Below are 16,822 nucleotides of genomic sequence, written 5' to 3' on the forward strand. Positions count from 1 at the left end.
CCAAAGATGATGCTACTCCCAATCATTATAGTATTGGAGATCATGCTCAGCCTCTGAGGAGGGCAAATAATGTGCAGATTCTCTTCAAGAATTACAGTCGACTGAAACATTCCACATTGGTCTACCCAACAGGAGGCTTTCAGGTCAACTTCCTGCCTCCAAAGCCAGAGAAACTGAGAAGGAGCCCCCAGGGTTGGCTTCCTCTCCACACTGTGCTGCACACACTGCCAGGGCCATGACACATGAGAAATGAGGGCACTGTGTAATCTTGGAAATTACACCTGAATCTTTTTTGGTATTGGCTGGTGATACGATGCTCCACGAGGCACATCCTAGCAAAATCAGAGAAAAAGTCTGGAAACGAACAGCTGCTTTCAACCAACACTCCAACAACGGCAATCCAACTTCCCAAATTGGTAGCATTCACGTCTAACAGCAATAAACTAAAATACTACAATGGAGGAGAAGAGTTACTGACAATATCCTTCCTTCTGCAAAGAAAGAGCTATAAATATGAAATCTAGGAAAAACTCTGTAGAGTTTTAGGAAAAATATAAAATACCCCTAATTGAAATAAACGGCCGTATAAATTAGGAGCAGTTAACACATATCTTAGTTGGGGAAATTCAACACAAAACACTTTCTCGTATAAGTTCTCATCGATTCCGCTCTAAATCCCAAGGGATTTTCTCTGCAATGCTGAGGAGGCAATTGACAAATTAAGAATTAAAAGAACAGAACCAAAAAGAGTCTATGCAAATTGGAATAATTCCTGGTGTGAAAGGGATACCTTTATTTTTCCGAAAGTATGCAGTTTATTCTGCCTTGGGAAGCCAGTCGTGAGAGTGGCAAGTGCTACTCCAATTACGTGGAGGGTGGGTAAGGGGCAATTCAGGCCAGTGGTGTGAGAATCACGGGGGGCACGCGATCCTTGGAGCGGGGAGAGGCCACCAGGAGGCCCAAGGCTGCGGTGGGAGATCAGGGAGGGGCCACTGCTGCCCAGGTTCCAGGGCAGGAGGATGGGATCAAGCCGTGGCTACGGAGCCAGGACCTAGGGCATTTTGCCAAGTTCATAAATTATTAATGTAATGCAATTTTCAAAGTCCATACGGTTGCAAACCTCTGCAAACCACAAACTGCGGAAACTCCCCAGGGTACCAATAATCTGGAACAACGGAGACACTCCACCCACGTTACTGGCGGTTGTACATAGTCACCCGCTTTGGAGGTCAAGCTGGTCCCTTTGAATCAATGAGCAACTACCCAGACGAGATCACAGGGCATTTTCATTCCCAACCGTCCCATCATCAAAACACAGACCTGGGCCTAACCGTCTCCTGGGCCTGACCACTAGCGGGAAGTTGTGAAAGTCACACAAATATCAACCAAAGGGAGATGAGGCTAGAAAAAGAAAGTCCCACATCATCTACATACTACCGAGTACAGGACTAAGAGACTGAGCCGAGTGGAGCTGCCTGGCTCAACCAAAGGGACCTGGCAGGAACAATTACTTGAGTCACAAGACACAGTGCAAAAGAAGCCAGTCCCAGCAGGACGCAGATCGCACAATGCCTTCTCTGTGGATTCCTAGAGCAGTCCCATGCATAGACATCGAAAGGAGAATGGTGGAAGAGGGGTCTGCAGGGAGGGAAGAATGAAGAGTGGGTGTTTAATAGATAGGGACTTTCAGTTGCAGAATATGAAAAGCTGGGGAGATGGACGATGGTGATGTTTGCACGACGAGGTGAATGTACTGAGGGCGGTAGAAGTCTAGACTTCAATGCCTTCCAAGAAGAACTACCACGTTACACATAATTCGCCACAAGAACAAAAGTGCAAAGTGGAGAAAGATAGAGGCATTAGCACAGAGGTTTCTTTTCCTTACAGAAAACAGATATTCTTCAAAGTATGCCCAGGAGTGCCTGGCATTTTAAAATGCCTGAAAATGCTAAGCGACACAGGACGGTTTATGGCTTCAAGACCTGCTTACGTCAAAGGTGGGTAGATGAGATGGATTGACTGAGATCCCCTTAACGAGGTCACGTGACCTTGAATCAGTATAAAAGCCTGCCCGGAAGGGAAACTCCCCCTCTGACCCTTCCGCAGGCACCTTGGAAGCTGCATCCCATCCAGGGCAGCTGTTCTTGAACCCAGCTGTAGAGAATCAGACCGGAGGATCACTACTGGATTTCAGGTGGGTTTCCATTACAAACTGCCCCCTCTGACGATCCCTCTGAGAGGGAGGACAGTAGGAAAAAGAGGGAGCGATGTGTCTTGAGGCACAGGGGTATTGATTCTTTAATTTTCACAGGAATTTTGAGAAAGAGATCCATGAGATACATCCTTTTCAATGCTCATTATCAGACAAAGTTCAAATTCCAGAGGAAATAGACCCCAGTCCCTGATGTGCATGGGGCAGTGAGTGAGCAGGAATGGAAACTCGCTGGCTTTGGCTATGGGCCTTAAAGCCTAGACAATAGATTAGTTCACACTTAGTTCAAACATATTCAGTTCAGATTTCTTGGAAAGTCGTTAAAATAGGGTCATGAAGATGACAAATAAAACAATACAGTTCTGACCATGCTGACCCTGGCAGGCCTCCAGGCCAGTAGAGGAGAAAACATTTTTCCTATCTGAATTGGAATTTGAAAAGTGCCTCCTCTCGTGTCAAAGAGGAACTTCCAGTTTTCGATAGGAAAGCTTACTTTGCTTTTGACATTCCAAGACGTGTGCCCCGGCATTCATTGCATCATTCCCGGGGCATGGATTATTGTGTACACCTGGGGAAATTTTGCCTTTCTTTGTCCAAATAGAGTGCATTGTGATAGACTTCACCAAAGTCTCTCAAATCACTCTTTGAAGGATGGAAATGCAAATTGACAAAGGCTGCCTCCCGTGTCTGGTCTTGGGCAGCGAGCTTTTGTCGGGCGAGGGAGTCAGGGAGAAGGACAAAATCTCTGGGAGGGAGACATCACCTTGTGAGAAATGTGTTTTGACTGAGTGCTCATGAGGTCCCTTCATCCCCACTTGGAGAAGAAGGTGCATGAGGACTTTACTCTCTGTGTCAATCTGAAAGTTTTCTTCTGCTTTTGATTCAGGAAATCCGAATATCAAGTCCCCAGAAACACTGAGGAGACAAACCAAGGAGGTGAGGAAGATGGCGGGCCGTTCCACCCAGCACGGGCCCTCCAGACTCTCTAATGTCCAGAACGGCAAGAAGCAAGTGAAGGGACCGGCGGCAAAGAAGGCTCCCCTACCAGAGGAGGAGGATCCCAGGGTAAGCGTGGAGGCTTGGGTCTGTGGGGCACCAGGGATGTGCATGGAATCCAGAGACAGGGTTTGAACATGGCCACTTCTGTGGCCAGCACTCCCTTGTCCTTTCCCATGAGACGATTTCTTGCCTTGAGACCACATCACCAGGCACAGGCCCATTCACAGACCCGGAGGAACAACCTCACTTCCTCTTTGCTGTCCTGTCTAGCTTGGATTTTGCCTCAATCTTCACTTATGACTCATCTGCTCACCTTGAGAGCTCCAATCCTTCCTCCACTGTCTATCCATAGCAGAAGCTTTTGGAAGGCACCCTAATATGCTCAGTGTCCTCACAGCTACTGCCATATGTCCTGTCCCCTCTCCAAAACCAATATTCACCTCTCAAACTCTGTCCTTCTATTCACTGTGGAAAAGTGCTTGTGATTCCCGCTGACTCAGAGACCATTTCCTCCTCCACCCACAGGTGAAGTGCAAGGACTGCGGAGCCTTTGGGCACAACAGAAGAAGTACCAGGTGCCCCATGAAGCGTTGGCAAGGGGCCATAGCCCCCCTGCCCTTGGGCTCCAGTATTTGCAAGGAGAATGTGAAACCGGGGAATCTGCAGGTGCAGCCAAACCCACGGCTCTTGCAGAAGCCAGAGAGAGAGAAGCAGCAAAGACAAATGTGAGGAACCTGGGAGCTTGCAACCAATCTTTGGGCTGAAATCCAAGGAGACTCACGTGTCTCCCCAGCTCCACATGGTGTGCACAGCCACCTCCAGGCCAGGACAGGGGGGTGGAGACAACGAGATAGGAGCTCACTCTCCTCCAGGGTCCACACTCAGGTGCTCACTCAACTCCTCGGGAGTCAGTCAAGGGGGTGGGGAACATTTCAGAATTCTCCCCACGACAGGGAGAGAAGCAATGGAGAAAAAGGAAAGGACTGCATGAGAAAACCCGCAGGGTTCTCTGCAGTTGGGGGAATAATCTGAGGTGAGGCAAAGACCCAGGGCTTCACGACCTGTCTCAAAACCCAACACTGAAGGAGCCTGGGACACAGGAATATCTGTCCCAACTGGCTCCAGGAAATTGTGTGCCCTGCACTTGACATGCTTTTGTTTGCAGGCAACAAGAGCAGCACAGCAATGCTCTACTGCAGAGATTTCCCAGGAGAGCTCAAGGGAGTCCGCAGACGAATTGGAAGGAATTGACAGGGTCCTGTGACTACATGAGGGTGAGTCTCCCCTGGGGCCCCCTCTTGTTCTCTTTGGGGGAAGCCCAATCTGCCTCAACCCCCTTCTCTGTGAGGGAACTCTTCAATTCCATGCCAGCCAATGTGATCAGTTCGTGTACTTGCCAGATCTCATTTTTCTTGCTGTTTAGGGTTTGGCACTACTCCTTGCATGTCTGTCACCAAGATGCAGGTGGGGGCTGTGGAAGCGCTTTCATCACAGGTCTCCACAAGGTGGAATCCTTGATGTAAGAGATAGCATTGCAATGGTGGTGCACACCCCCAAATTGTTCCTCAACACTCCTTACTCATGAAACCGCCTCCAAAACAGCAGGAGCTGTGCACATTCCCTAGAAAAATTTTGGAGAGTGCTCATGTACACTTCCTTCAAGAGAGACACTGGGAAGAACCTTTCGATTCTCCTACCTGCCGCAAACACGTAGCAAGGTGACGGTGCAGTTTGTTTTATCCTGGCCACCACTGAGGTTGAGTCCCTCATCATTTTTAAACTCAACACCTTTATATCTCATAATATTCAATTTCATGTTACAAGTTCTGGTTTTCACCTATTTTATTGGGTTAGTTGTAATTTCTCTCCCTTGGTGAGGACGTTCTAATATGTAGTCTTTGTGTGTCTTTGTCTTGTCTTCCAGCATGCAAACAGGCCAAGACCCCTCTACAGAGGCGAGAGGAAATCTGCCCTGGGCCTCAGTCTCACATGTAGGCCACCTTCGAAGACACCTGACGTGAGGTCCAGCGGACCCGCAGTGTCTGCCATCCAAAGACCTGAACTGAGCCTCTTCTCACCTCGTGGAATTCAGAATGGTCAGGAAGTGCCTGTCCCTGACACGCCTCACGCAGCATTCAAGCACTTTGCCCCGGATCCTACCCTCATTGTCCAGCTGAGGGACAAGAAGCCCCATTTTTCCTCCCTGGAAGATCCCCAGGCTCCCTCTAAGACACATGGCCTGGGCCACGCTCACCAGCCCCAGGCACAAGCCATGTATCTGGATGTCAACTCCTATCCCAGCCCACAGGCTGCTGGACCTACTGTGGACCGGGATGCCAAAATCAGCATCAAGGCACCAGGCAAGAGACCTGCCCAGGTGCCAGTGCAGGCTTTCCAGACGCTCCCAAAGAAACCGAGACTCACTCCCTTCCAAGCACCTAAGAAGAGCACTCAGAGACCACATCTGGGGGTTTTCCAGACTCCCCAGCCTCCACCACGGACAACTGGACGGAGACCCACTGCGGGATGCCAGGTGACCAGAAAGATGCATGCCCAGGGGAAAAGCATTGACCTCCCGCCTCCACACCACAGAACTCACCTGAATACCGCTCAGCCCTGCACTGTGGCCCATCGCCCAGCACTGAACCGTGACCCAGGCCAGCCCCTCAGAATGCTCTTCAGGAGATTAGACAATGGCTGGTGGAGCTCCAGACTCCTGACTGCTCCCTCCTGCCTTCCAGCTGAGAAGCCAAGCCCTCCCGGGCAGAGCCCTCTCTCACAAGAGACGTCTGAGGGACACTGTGCCCAAGTCCCACTGAGTGTCCTGGAGAATGACCTCCAGGTTTCCTCTTCCTCGGAAGAGAGTGACTCGGAGGGAGACACCTCCTGCCAAGGAAGACACGTCCTCCCACCCCAGGACACCTGGAACTGACTGTCCAGTGAGGAGGAGAAGTCACAAGGAGCAAGGTTTTTCTCGCGAATCAGCCATTCCCCATCTCTGCTCTGGCTACACATGGTGGAAGCCCAGGCGATGCTTGTGGAAACACACAGGCAAACACTGCCCTCTTTCATGATGGAAGCAGAAGTGACGATTCAAAGGGCGGTAATCAAACTGGAATAGGAAGTTGTTTGACACTGAAATCCATTGGATACTAGTGAGTCCGATTGCAGGGGTAAGGTCTCAACTAAAAGATAATAGGAAATGGATCTGTATCTCTCCTCCGATTTCAGAATTTGGGGAAAATGGGTAAAGGGCTCAAAAGAGTCCGTGGCAAATTGTAAAGACTTCCCTGACCTGGGATGAGATATTTTGACTCTGTGGGGTTATTTCTGTGGATTTCCTGATGCGGGATATTCTCATGGCTTTGTTCCTTTGGGTTATTAAACGTCATTAGAAAGTTGTGTTTTACAATGTTCTTTTGTTATTAATAAAATTCTCCCAAAGGTGACCTGTGGTACGCACTTTTGATTTCTAGGCATGCAGACCATTTTAAAAATTTCTTTGACTCATCCAAGTTAAAGTGACTGGGTGAAGCACTGTTTGGCAGGACCTAGGGCTTTTTAGAAACACAGATTCTCAGGCACACTCAGCCCCACGGCATCATTACATGCATTTTGACAGTGAGCCCCAGGGAATCTTAGGCAGATTTCAGTGAGACAAGCGTGCCTGCAGACTTATTCGCACGGTGGCCCACATGGGACTCAGGGCGGGGTGGTTAGCAAATACCTGTGCCTGAAGCCTACTGCAAGAGATGCAAATTGAGGGTGTGTTTATTGCGGCCTGGGCACTGGGAGCTTTGGAAATCTCCTGACGTGATAACAGTGGGCAGCAAAGTTTGAGATCCACTGGAGGTGGTGAGCAAAGATTTCACCTGAGTCACCTGTGATCTCCATTTTCTCATTCGGGAAAAGCTCTGAGTAGGATCCAGAAAATTCCCATGCCTCGGTAAGGAACATTTCCATAGGAAGAACAAATGACTGCTCCTACCTCCTTGTAGGACATCCGTTGGCGAGTGCTTCTTTCAGTCTGCAGCCTTCTGTGCCTTCCAAGGAGGGCAGCCCCTGGGTGAACGCACAAGGTCACCAAAAAGAAGGGAAAAGTCAAGATGGCACATTTCGGCAATACCCCAGCCTGCCATAGCTACTGAAGTGCTCCAGTCTCCTTGGGACCCGGGACAGACTTCCCTCGTTTCGGCATAGGCCCTGGTCTGGTCTCACGGCCTCCGTCCTGCCCCATAACTCTCTTACAGATTCTGACAACCCCATTCACGCAGGCCCACCACTGAACAACCACACGCCAGTGCTGAGATGACTGCATTCCCTAGATCGACCTAGGGGATTTCAAATGGCAGCCCAGAGTGGAGAACACTTTAGCTAATACTCCTTTTCACAGTCTCGTGCACACAGAAATTTCTTCAATGTACAAGACTCAACACCAGGGAATTAGGAGTTTGGATGTCTAGGAAGGATCCATCTGTTTCTATTTCTCACAAGTTCCCTGGGGACGCTGATGCTGCTCTTTCAAGACCCACTTCCACTAGCACTCAGCCTGGGAAAGAAAGCACAGGACACACAAGCCCTGACAGCCAACCATCATCTCGCTACAAACACAGTGGGTTTCCGTGAAGATCACCCATGGTCTCGCAGAAAGCCTACAGTACTCGCGTATTCTCAGGACATTGAGAGAAGTATACAGGAGGCGATAGGGTCTCAGCAGGACCACCTTCAGGAAACAGCACGCCATACTACATTCAGACGACCTTGCTTGAGCATCTAGTGTGCAGTCACATGTTCCTTAGGGCTCCCTGGGTACAAGGAATTGAGCTGGGAACCTCAATTCATTAGAAAATTTAACTCTGCTCTACCTTGGTAGTTAGTACTCTAAAGCCCACGCCAGGAAGGAAGACGTGGAAAAGCGAGAAGAGGGAGCAAGGACATTGAGGGGAGACAGGCGAATTGGTGGCAGACCGCTATTGGGACCTGGAAGACTTTCAACAGCTCAGGCACAGTTAGGAAGCCATCCTCGCACCATCATTTTGGCCAATGGCAGTTCCTGGGCACTTGAAGGGAAATAGAAAATTCTGCACGAGGACGACGCTTTCCTCTGCAGCCTTTCCAGGCTGGCAGGAGCAGTTCCGGTGCCCCCAGTGCATCATGGAAAAAATTCTGGGGGCTCCTGCCCAACATTCACTAGCCTTCAACGTCATCGAGAGGCATTCTGGGGTCCCTGAGCTCAAGTGAAAAATTGATGGTGGCGCTGGCTCGCTAAGGACGCCCACACTGGTCTTTCTGGCAGCTGCAAGCCACTGCTGGGCCTCGGACGTAGTTCGAGATTTGTCCAGAGACTCAGGCAGCCAAGGACACCCGTCCTGATTCTCTGCTTCTGGCACGCAATGGCCTCCGCCCGCCAGATGAACAACAAATTTTTCAGGAACGTCCTCAGACAGACAGGTTCTTTGCCATAGAGGGAGAGTCTGGGAGCTGCACTCTCTATAGCGGTCTCTTTGGGAACCTGCATGCATATCTTCAGTCAATCGGAACCACTTGAGAAACAGAGAAACGCTAGTCATTGTCGACTAAAGATAACCAGATCTATAAGCCATAAAGACAACAGGTAAAATAATAAAAATAACAGTGAATAGTAATGATAACAATGGGTTTCATCGACCCAACGATGATGCTACTCCCAATCATTATAGTATTGGAGATCATGCTCAGCCTCTGAGGAGGGCAAATAATGTGCAGATTCTCTTCAAGAATTACAGTCGACTGAAACATTCCACATTGGTCTACCCAACAGGAGGCATTCAGGTCAACTTCCTGCCTCCAAAGCCAGAGAAACTGAGAAGGAGCCCCCAGGGTTGGCTTCCTCTCCACACTGTGCTGCACACACTGCCAGGGCCATGACACATGAGAAATGAGGGCACTGTGTACTCTTGGAAATTACACCTGAATCTTTTTTGGTATTGGCTGGTGATACGATGCTCCACGAGGCACATCCTAGCAAAATCAGAGAAAATGTCTGGAAACGAACAGCTGCTTTCAACCAACACTCCAACAACGGCAATCCAACTTCCCAAATTGGTAGCATTCACGTCTAACAGCAATAAACTAAAATACTACAATGGAGGAGAAGAGTTACTGACAATATCCTTCCTTCTGCAAAGAAAGAGCTATAAATATGAAATCTAGGAAAAACTCTGTAGAGTTTTAGGAAAAATATAAAATACCCCTAATTGAAATAAACGGCCGTATAAATTAGGAGCAGTTAACACATATCTTAGTTGGGGAAATTCAACACAAAACACTTTCTCGTATAAGTTCTCATCGATTCCGCTCTAAATCCCAAGGGATTATCTCTGCAATGCTGAGGAGGCAATTGACAAATTAAGAATTAAAAGAACAGAACCAAAAAGAGTCTATGCAAATTGGAATAATTCCTGGTGTGAAAGGGATACCTTTATTTTTCCGAAAGTACACAGTTTATTCTGTCTTGGGAAGCCAGTCGTGAGAGTGGCAAGTGCTACTCCACTTACGTGGAGGGTGGGTAAGGGGCAATTCAGGCCAGTGGTGTGAGAATCACGGGGGGCACGCGATCCTTGGAGCGGGGAGAGGCCACCAGGAGGCCCAAGGCTGCGGTGGGAGATCAGGGAGGGGCCCCTGCTGCCCAGGTTCCAGGGCAGGAGGATGGGATCAAGCCGTGGCTACGGAGCCAGGACCTAGGGCATTTTGCCAAGTTCATAAATTATTAATGTAATGCAATTTTCAAAGTCCATACGGTTGCAAACCTCTGCAAACCACAAACTGCGGAAACTCCCCAGGGTACCAATAATCTGGAACAACGGAGACACTCCACCCACGTTACTGGCGGCTGTACATAGTCACCCGCTTTGGAGGTCAAGCTGGTCCCTTTGAATCAATGAGCAACTCCCCAGACGAGATCACAGGGCATTTTCATTCCCAACCGTCCCATCATCAAAACACAGACCTGTGCCTAACCGTCTCCTGGGCCTGACCACTAGCGGGAAGTTGTGAAAGTCACACAAATATCAACCAAAGGGAGATGAGGCTAGAAAAAGAAAGTCCCACGTCATCTACATACTACCGAGTACAGGACTAAGAGACTGAGCCGAGTGGAGCTGCCTGGCTCAACCAAAGGGACCTGGCAGGAACAATTACTTGAGTCACAAGACACAGTGCAAAAGAAGCCAGTCCCAGCAGGACGCAGATCGCACAATGCCTTCTCTGTGGATTCCTAGAGCAGTCCCATGCATAGACATCGAAAGGAGAATGGTGGAAGAGGGGTCTGCAGGGAGGGAAGAATGAAGAGTGGGTGTTTAATAGATAGGGACTTTCAGTTGCAGAATATGAAAAGCTGGGGAGACGGACGATGGTGATGTTTGCACAACGAGGTGAATGTACTGAGGGCGGTAGAAGTCTACACTTCAATGCCTTCCAAGAAGAACTACCACGTTACACATAATTCGCCACAAGAACAAAAGTGCAAAGTGGAGAAAGATAGAGGCATTAGCACAGAGGTTTCTTTTCCTTACAGAAAACAGATATTCTTCAAAGTATGCCCAGGAGTGCCTGGCATTTTAAAATGCCTGAAAATGCTAAGCGACACAGGACGGTTTATGGCTTCAAGACCTGCTTACGTCAAAGGTGGGTAGATGAGATGGATTGACTGAGATCCCCTTAACGAGGTCACGTGACCTTGAATCAGTATAAAAGCCTGCCCGGAAGGGAAACTCCCCCTCTGACCCTTCCGCAGGCACCTTGGAAGCTGCATCCCATCCAGGGCAGCTGTTCTTGAACCCAGCTGTAGAGAATCAGACCGGAGGATCACTACTGGATTTCAGGTGGGTTTCCATTACAAACTGCCCCCTCTGACGATCCCTCTGAGAGGGAGGACAGTAGGAAAAAGAGCGAGCGATGTGTCTTGAGGCACAGGGGTATTGATTCTTTAATTTTCACAGGAATTTTGAGAAAGAGATCCATGAGATACATCCTTTTCAATGCTCATTATCAGACAAAGTTCAAATTCCAGAGGAAATAGACCCCAGTCCCTGATGTGCATGGGGCAGTGAGTGAGCAGGAATGGAAACTTGCTGGCTTTGGCTATGGGCCTTAAAGCCTAGACAATAGATTAGTTCACACTGAGTTCAAACATATTCAGTTCAGATTTCTTGGAAAGTCGTTAAAATAGGGTCATGAAGATGACAAATAAAACAATACAGTTCTGACCATGCTGACCCTGGCAGGTCTCCAGGCCAGTAGAGGAGAAAACATTTTTCCTATCTGAATTGGAATGTGAAAAGTGCCTCCTCTCGTGTCCAAGAGGAACTTCCAGTTTTCGATAGGAAAGCTTACTTTGCTTTTGACATTCCAAGACGTGTGCCCCGGCATTCATTGCATCATTCCCGGGGCATGGATTATTGTGTACACCTGGGGAAATTTTGCCTTTCTTTGTCCAAATAGAGTGCATTGTGATAGACTTCACCAAAGTCTCTCAAATCACTCTTTGAAGGATGGAAATGCAAATTGACAAAGGCTGCCTCCCGTGTCTGGTCTTGGGCAGCGAGCTTTTGTCGGGCGAGGGAGTCAGGGAGAAGGACAAAATCTCTGGGAGGGAGACATCACCTTGTGAGAAATGTGTTTTGACTGAGTGCTCATGAGGTCCCTTCATCCCCACTTGGAGAAGAAGGTGCATGAGGACTTTACTCTCTGTGTCAATCTGAAAGTTTTCTTCTGCTTTTGATTCAGGAAATCCGAATATCAAGTCCCCAGAAACACTGAGGTGACAAACCAAGGAGGTGAGGAAGATGGCGGGCCGTTCCACCCAGCACGGGCCCTCCAGACTCTCTAATGTCCAGAACGGCAAGAAGCAAGTGAAGGGACCGGCGGCAAAGAAGGCTCCCCTACCAGAGGAGGAGGATCCCAGGGTAAGCGTGGAGGCTTGGGTCTGTGGGGCACCAGGGATGTGCATGGAATCCAGAGACAGGGTTTGAACATGGCCACTTCTGTGGCCAGCACTCCCTTGTCCTTTCCCATGAGACGATTTCTTGCCTTGAGACCACATCACCAGGCACAGGCCCATTCACAGACCCGGAGGAACAACCTCACTTCCTCTTTGCTGTCCTGTCTAGCTTGGATTTTGCCTCAATCTTCACTTATGACTCATCTGCTCACCTTCAGAGCTCCAATCCTTCCTCCACTGTCTATCCATAGCAGAAGCTTTTGGAAGGCACCCTAATATGCTCAGTGTCCTCACAGCTACTGCCATATGTCCTGTCCCCTCTCCAAAACCAATATTCACCTCTCAAACTCTGTCCTTCTATTCACTGTGGAAAAGTGCTTGTGATTCCCGCTGACTCAGAGACCATTTCCTCCTCCACCCACAGGTGAAGTGCAAGGACTGCGGAGCCTTTGGGCACAACAGAAGAAGTACCAGGTGCCCCATGAAGCGTTGGCAAGGGGCCATAGCCCCCCTGCCCTTGGGCTCCAGTATTTGCAAGGAGAATGTGAAACCGGGGAATCTGCAGTTGCAGCCAAACCCACGGCTCTTGCAGAAGCCAGAGAGAGAGAAGCAGCAAAGACAAAGATGAGGAACCTGGGAGCTTGTAACCAATCTTTGGGCTGAAATCCAAGGAGACTCACGTGTCTCCCCAGCTCCACATGGTGTACACAGCCACATCCAGGCCAGGACAGGGAGGTGGAGACAACGAGATAGGAGCTCACTCTCCTCCAGGGTCCACACTCAGGTGCTCACTCAACTCCTCGGGAGTCAGTCAAGGGGGTGTTTCAGAATTCTCCCCACGACAGGGAGAGAAGCAATGGAGAAAAAGGAAAGGACTGCATGAGAAAACCCGCAGGGTTCTCTGCAGTTGGGGGAATAATCTGAGGTGAGGCAAAGGCCCAGGGCTTCACGACCTGTCTCAAAACCCAACACTGAAGGAGCCTGGGACACAGGAATATCTGTCCCAACTGGCTCCAGGAATTTGTGTGCCCTGCACTTGTCATGCTTTTGTTTGCAGGCAACAAGAGCAGCACAGCAATGCTCTACTGCAGAGATTTCCCAGGAGAGCTCAAGGGAGTCCGCAGACGAATTGGAAGGAATTGACAGGGTCCTGTGACTACATGAGGGTGAGTCTCCCCTGGGGCCCCCTCTTGTTCTCTTCGTTGGAAGCCCAATCTGCCTCAACCCCCTTCTCTGTGAGGGAACTCTTCAATTCCATGCCAGCCAATGTGATCAGTTCGTGTACTTGCCAGATCTCATTTTTCTTGCTGTTTAGGGTTTGGCACTACTCCTTGCATGTCTGTCACCAAGATGCAGGTGGGGGCTGTGGAAGCGCTTTCATCACAGGTCTCCACAAGGTGGAATCCTTGATGTAAGAGATAGCATTGCAATGGTGGTGCACACCCCCAAATTGTTCCTCAACACTCCTTACTCATGAAACCGCCTCCAAAACAGCAGGAGCTGTGCACATTCCCTAGAAAAATTTTGGAGAGTGCTCATGTACACTTCCTTCAAGAGAGACACTGGGAAGAACCTTTCGATTCTCCTACCTGCTGCAAACACGTAGCAAGGTGACGGTGCAGTTTGTTTTATCCTGGCCACCACTGAGGTTGAGTCCCTCATCATTTTTAAACTCAACACCTTTATATCTCATAATATTCAATTTCATGGTACAAGTTCTGGTTTTCACCTATTTTATTGGGTTAGTTGTAATTTCTCTCCCTTGGTGAGGACGTTCTAATATGTAGTCTTTGTGTGTCTTTGTCTTGTCTTCCAGCATGCAAACAGGCCAAGACCCCTCTACAGAGGCGAGAGGAAATCTGCCCTGGGCCTCAGTCTCACATGTAGGCCACCTTCGAAGACACCTGACGTGAGGTCCAGCGGACCCGCAGTGTCTGCCATCCAAAGACCTGAACTGAGCCTCTTCTCACCTCGTGGAATTCAGAATGGTCAGGAAGTGCCTGTCCCTGACACGCCTCACGCAGCATTCAAGCACTTTGCCCCGGATCCTACCCTCATTGTCCAGCTGAGGGACAAGAAGCCCCATTTTTCCTCCCTGGAAGATCCCCAGGCTCCCTCTAAGACACATGGCCTGGGCCACGCTCACCAGCCCCAGGCACAAGCCATGTATCTGGATGTCAACTCCTATCCCAGCCCACAGGCTGCTGGACCTACTGTGGACCGGGATGCCAAAATCAGCATCAAGGCACCAGGCAAGAGACCTGCCCAGGTGCCAGTGCAGGCTTTCCAGACGCTCCCAAAGAAACCGAGACTCACTCCCTTCCAAGCACCTAAGAAGAGCACTCAGAGACCACATCTGGGGGTTTTCCAGACTCCCCAGCCTCCACCACGGACAACTGGACGGAGACCCACTGCGGGATGCCAGGTGACCAGAAAGATGCATGCCCAGGGGAAAAGCATTGACCTCCCGCCTCCACACCACAGACCTCACCTGAATACCGCTCAGCCCTGCACTGTGGCCCATCGCCCAGCACTGAACCGTGACCCAGGCCAGCCCCTCAGAATGCTCTTCAGGAGATTAGACAATGGCTGGTGGAGCTCCAGACTCCTGACTGCTCCCTCCTGCCTTCCAGCTGAGAAGCCAAGCCCTCCCGGGCAGAGCCCTCTCACACAAGAGACGTCTGAGGGACACTGTGCCCAAGTCCCACTGAGTGTCCTGGAGAATGACCTCCAGGTTTCCTCTTCCTCGGAAGAGAGTGACTCGGAGGGAGACACCTCCTGCCAAGGAAGACACGTCCTCCCACCCCAGGACACCTGGAACTGACTGTCCAGTGAGGAGGAGAAGTCACAAGGAGCAAGGTTTTTCTCGCGAATCAGCCATTCCCCATCTCTGCTCTGGCTACACATGGTGGAAGCCCAGGCGATGCTTGTGGAAACACACAGGCAAACACTGCCCTCTTTCATGATGGAAGCAGAAGTGACGATTCAAAGGGCGGTAATCAAACTGGAATAGGAAGTTGTTTGACACTGAAATCCATTGGATACTAGTGAGTCCGATTGCAGGGGTAAGGTCTCAACTAAAAGATAATAGGAAATGGATCTGTATCTCTCCTCCGATTTCAGAATTTGGGGAAAATGGGTAAAGGGCTCAAAAGAGTCCGTGGCAAATTGTAAAGACTTCCCTGACCTGGGATGAGATATTTTGACTCTGTGGGGTTATTTCTGTGGAAATCCTGATGCGGGATATTCTCATGGCTTTGTTCCTTTGGGTTATTAAACGTCATTAGAAAGTTGTGTTTTACAATGTTCTTTTGTTATTAATAAAATTCTCCCAAAGGTGACCTGTGGTACGCACTTTTGATTTCTAGGCATGCAGACCATTTTAAAAATTTCTTTGACTCATCCAAGTTAAAGTGACTGGGTGAAGCACTGTTTGGCAGGACCTAGGGCTTTTTAGAAACACAGATTCTCAGGCACACTCAGCCCCACGGCATCATTACATGCATTTTGACAGTGAGCCCCAGGGAATCTTAGGCAGATTTCAGTGAGACAAGCGTGCCTGCAGACTTATTCGCACGGTGGCCCACATGGGACTCAGGGCGGGGTGGTTAGCAAATACCTGTGCCTGAAGCCTACTGCAAGAAATGCAAATTGAGGGTGTGTTTATTGCGGCCTGGGCACTGGGAGCTTTGGAAATCTCCCGACGTGATAACAGTGGGCAGCAAAGTTTGAGATCCACTGGAGGTGGTGAGCAAAGATTTCACCTGAGTCACCTGTGATCTCCATTTTCTCCTTCGGGAAAAGCTCTGAGTAGGATCCAGAAAATTCCCATGCCTCGGTAAGGAACATTTCCATAGGAAGAACAAATGACTGCTCCTACCTCCTTGTAGGACATCCGTTGGCGAGTGCTTCTTTCAGTCTGCAGCCTTCTGTGCCTTCCAAGGAGGGCAGCCCCTGGGTGAACGCACAAGGTCACCAAAAGAAGGGAAAAGTCAAGATGGCACATTTCGGCAATACCCCAGCCTGCCATAGCTACTGAAGTGCTCCAGTCTCCTTGGGACCCGGGACAGACTTCCCTCCTTTCGGCATAGGCCCTGGTCTGGTCTCACGGCCTCCGTCCTGCCCCATAACTCTCTTAGAGATTCTGACAACCCCATTCACGCAGGCTCACCACTGAACAACCACACGCCAGTGCTGAGATGACTGCATTCCCTAGATCGACCTAGGGGATTTCAAATGGCAGCCCAGAGTGGAGAACACTTTAGCTAATACTCCTTTTCACAGTCTCGTGCACACAGAAATTTCTTCAATGTACAAGACTCAACACCAGGGAATTAGGAGTTTGGATGTCTAGGAAGGATCCATCTGTTTCTATTTCTCACAAGTTCCCTGGGGACGCTGATGCTGCTCTTTCAAGACCCACTTCCACTAGCACTCAGCCTGGGAAAGAAAGCACAGGACACACAAGCCCTGACAGCCAACCATCATCTCGCTACAAACACAGTGGGTTTCCGTGAAGATCGCCCATGGTCTCGCAGAAAGCCTACAGTACTCGCGTATTCTCAGGACATTGAGAGAAGTATACAGGAGGCGATAGGGTCTCAGCAGGACCACCTTCAGGAAACAGCACG

Source organism: Diceros bicornis, assembly GCF_020826845.1.
Source record: "Diceros bicornis minor isolate mBicDic1 chromosome 29 unlocalized genomic scaffold, mDicBic1.mat.cur SUPER_29_unloc_2, whole genome shotgun sequence".
NCBI lineage: Eukaryota > Metazoa > Chordata > Mammalia > Perissodactyla > Rhinocerotidae > Diceros > Diceros bicornis.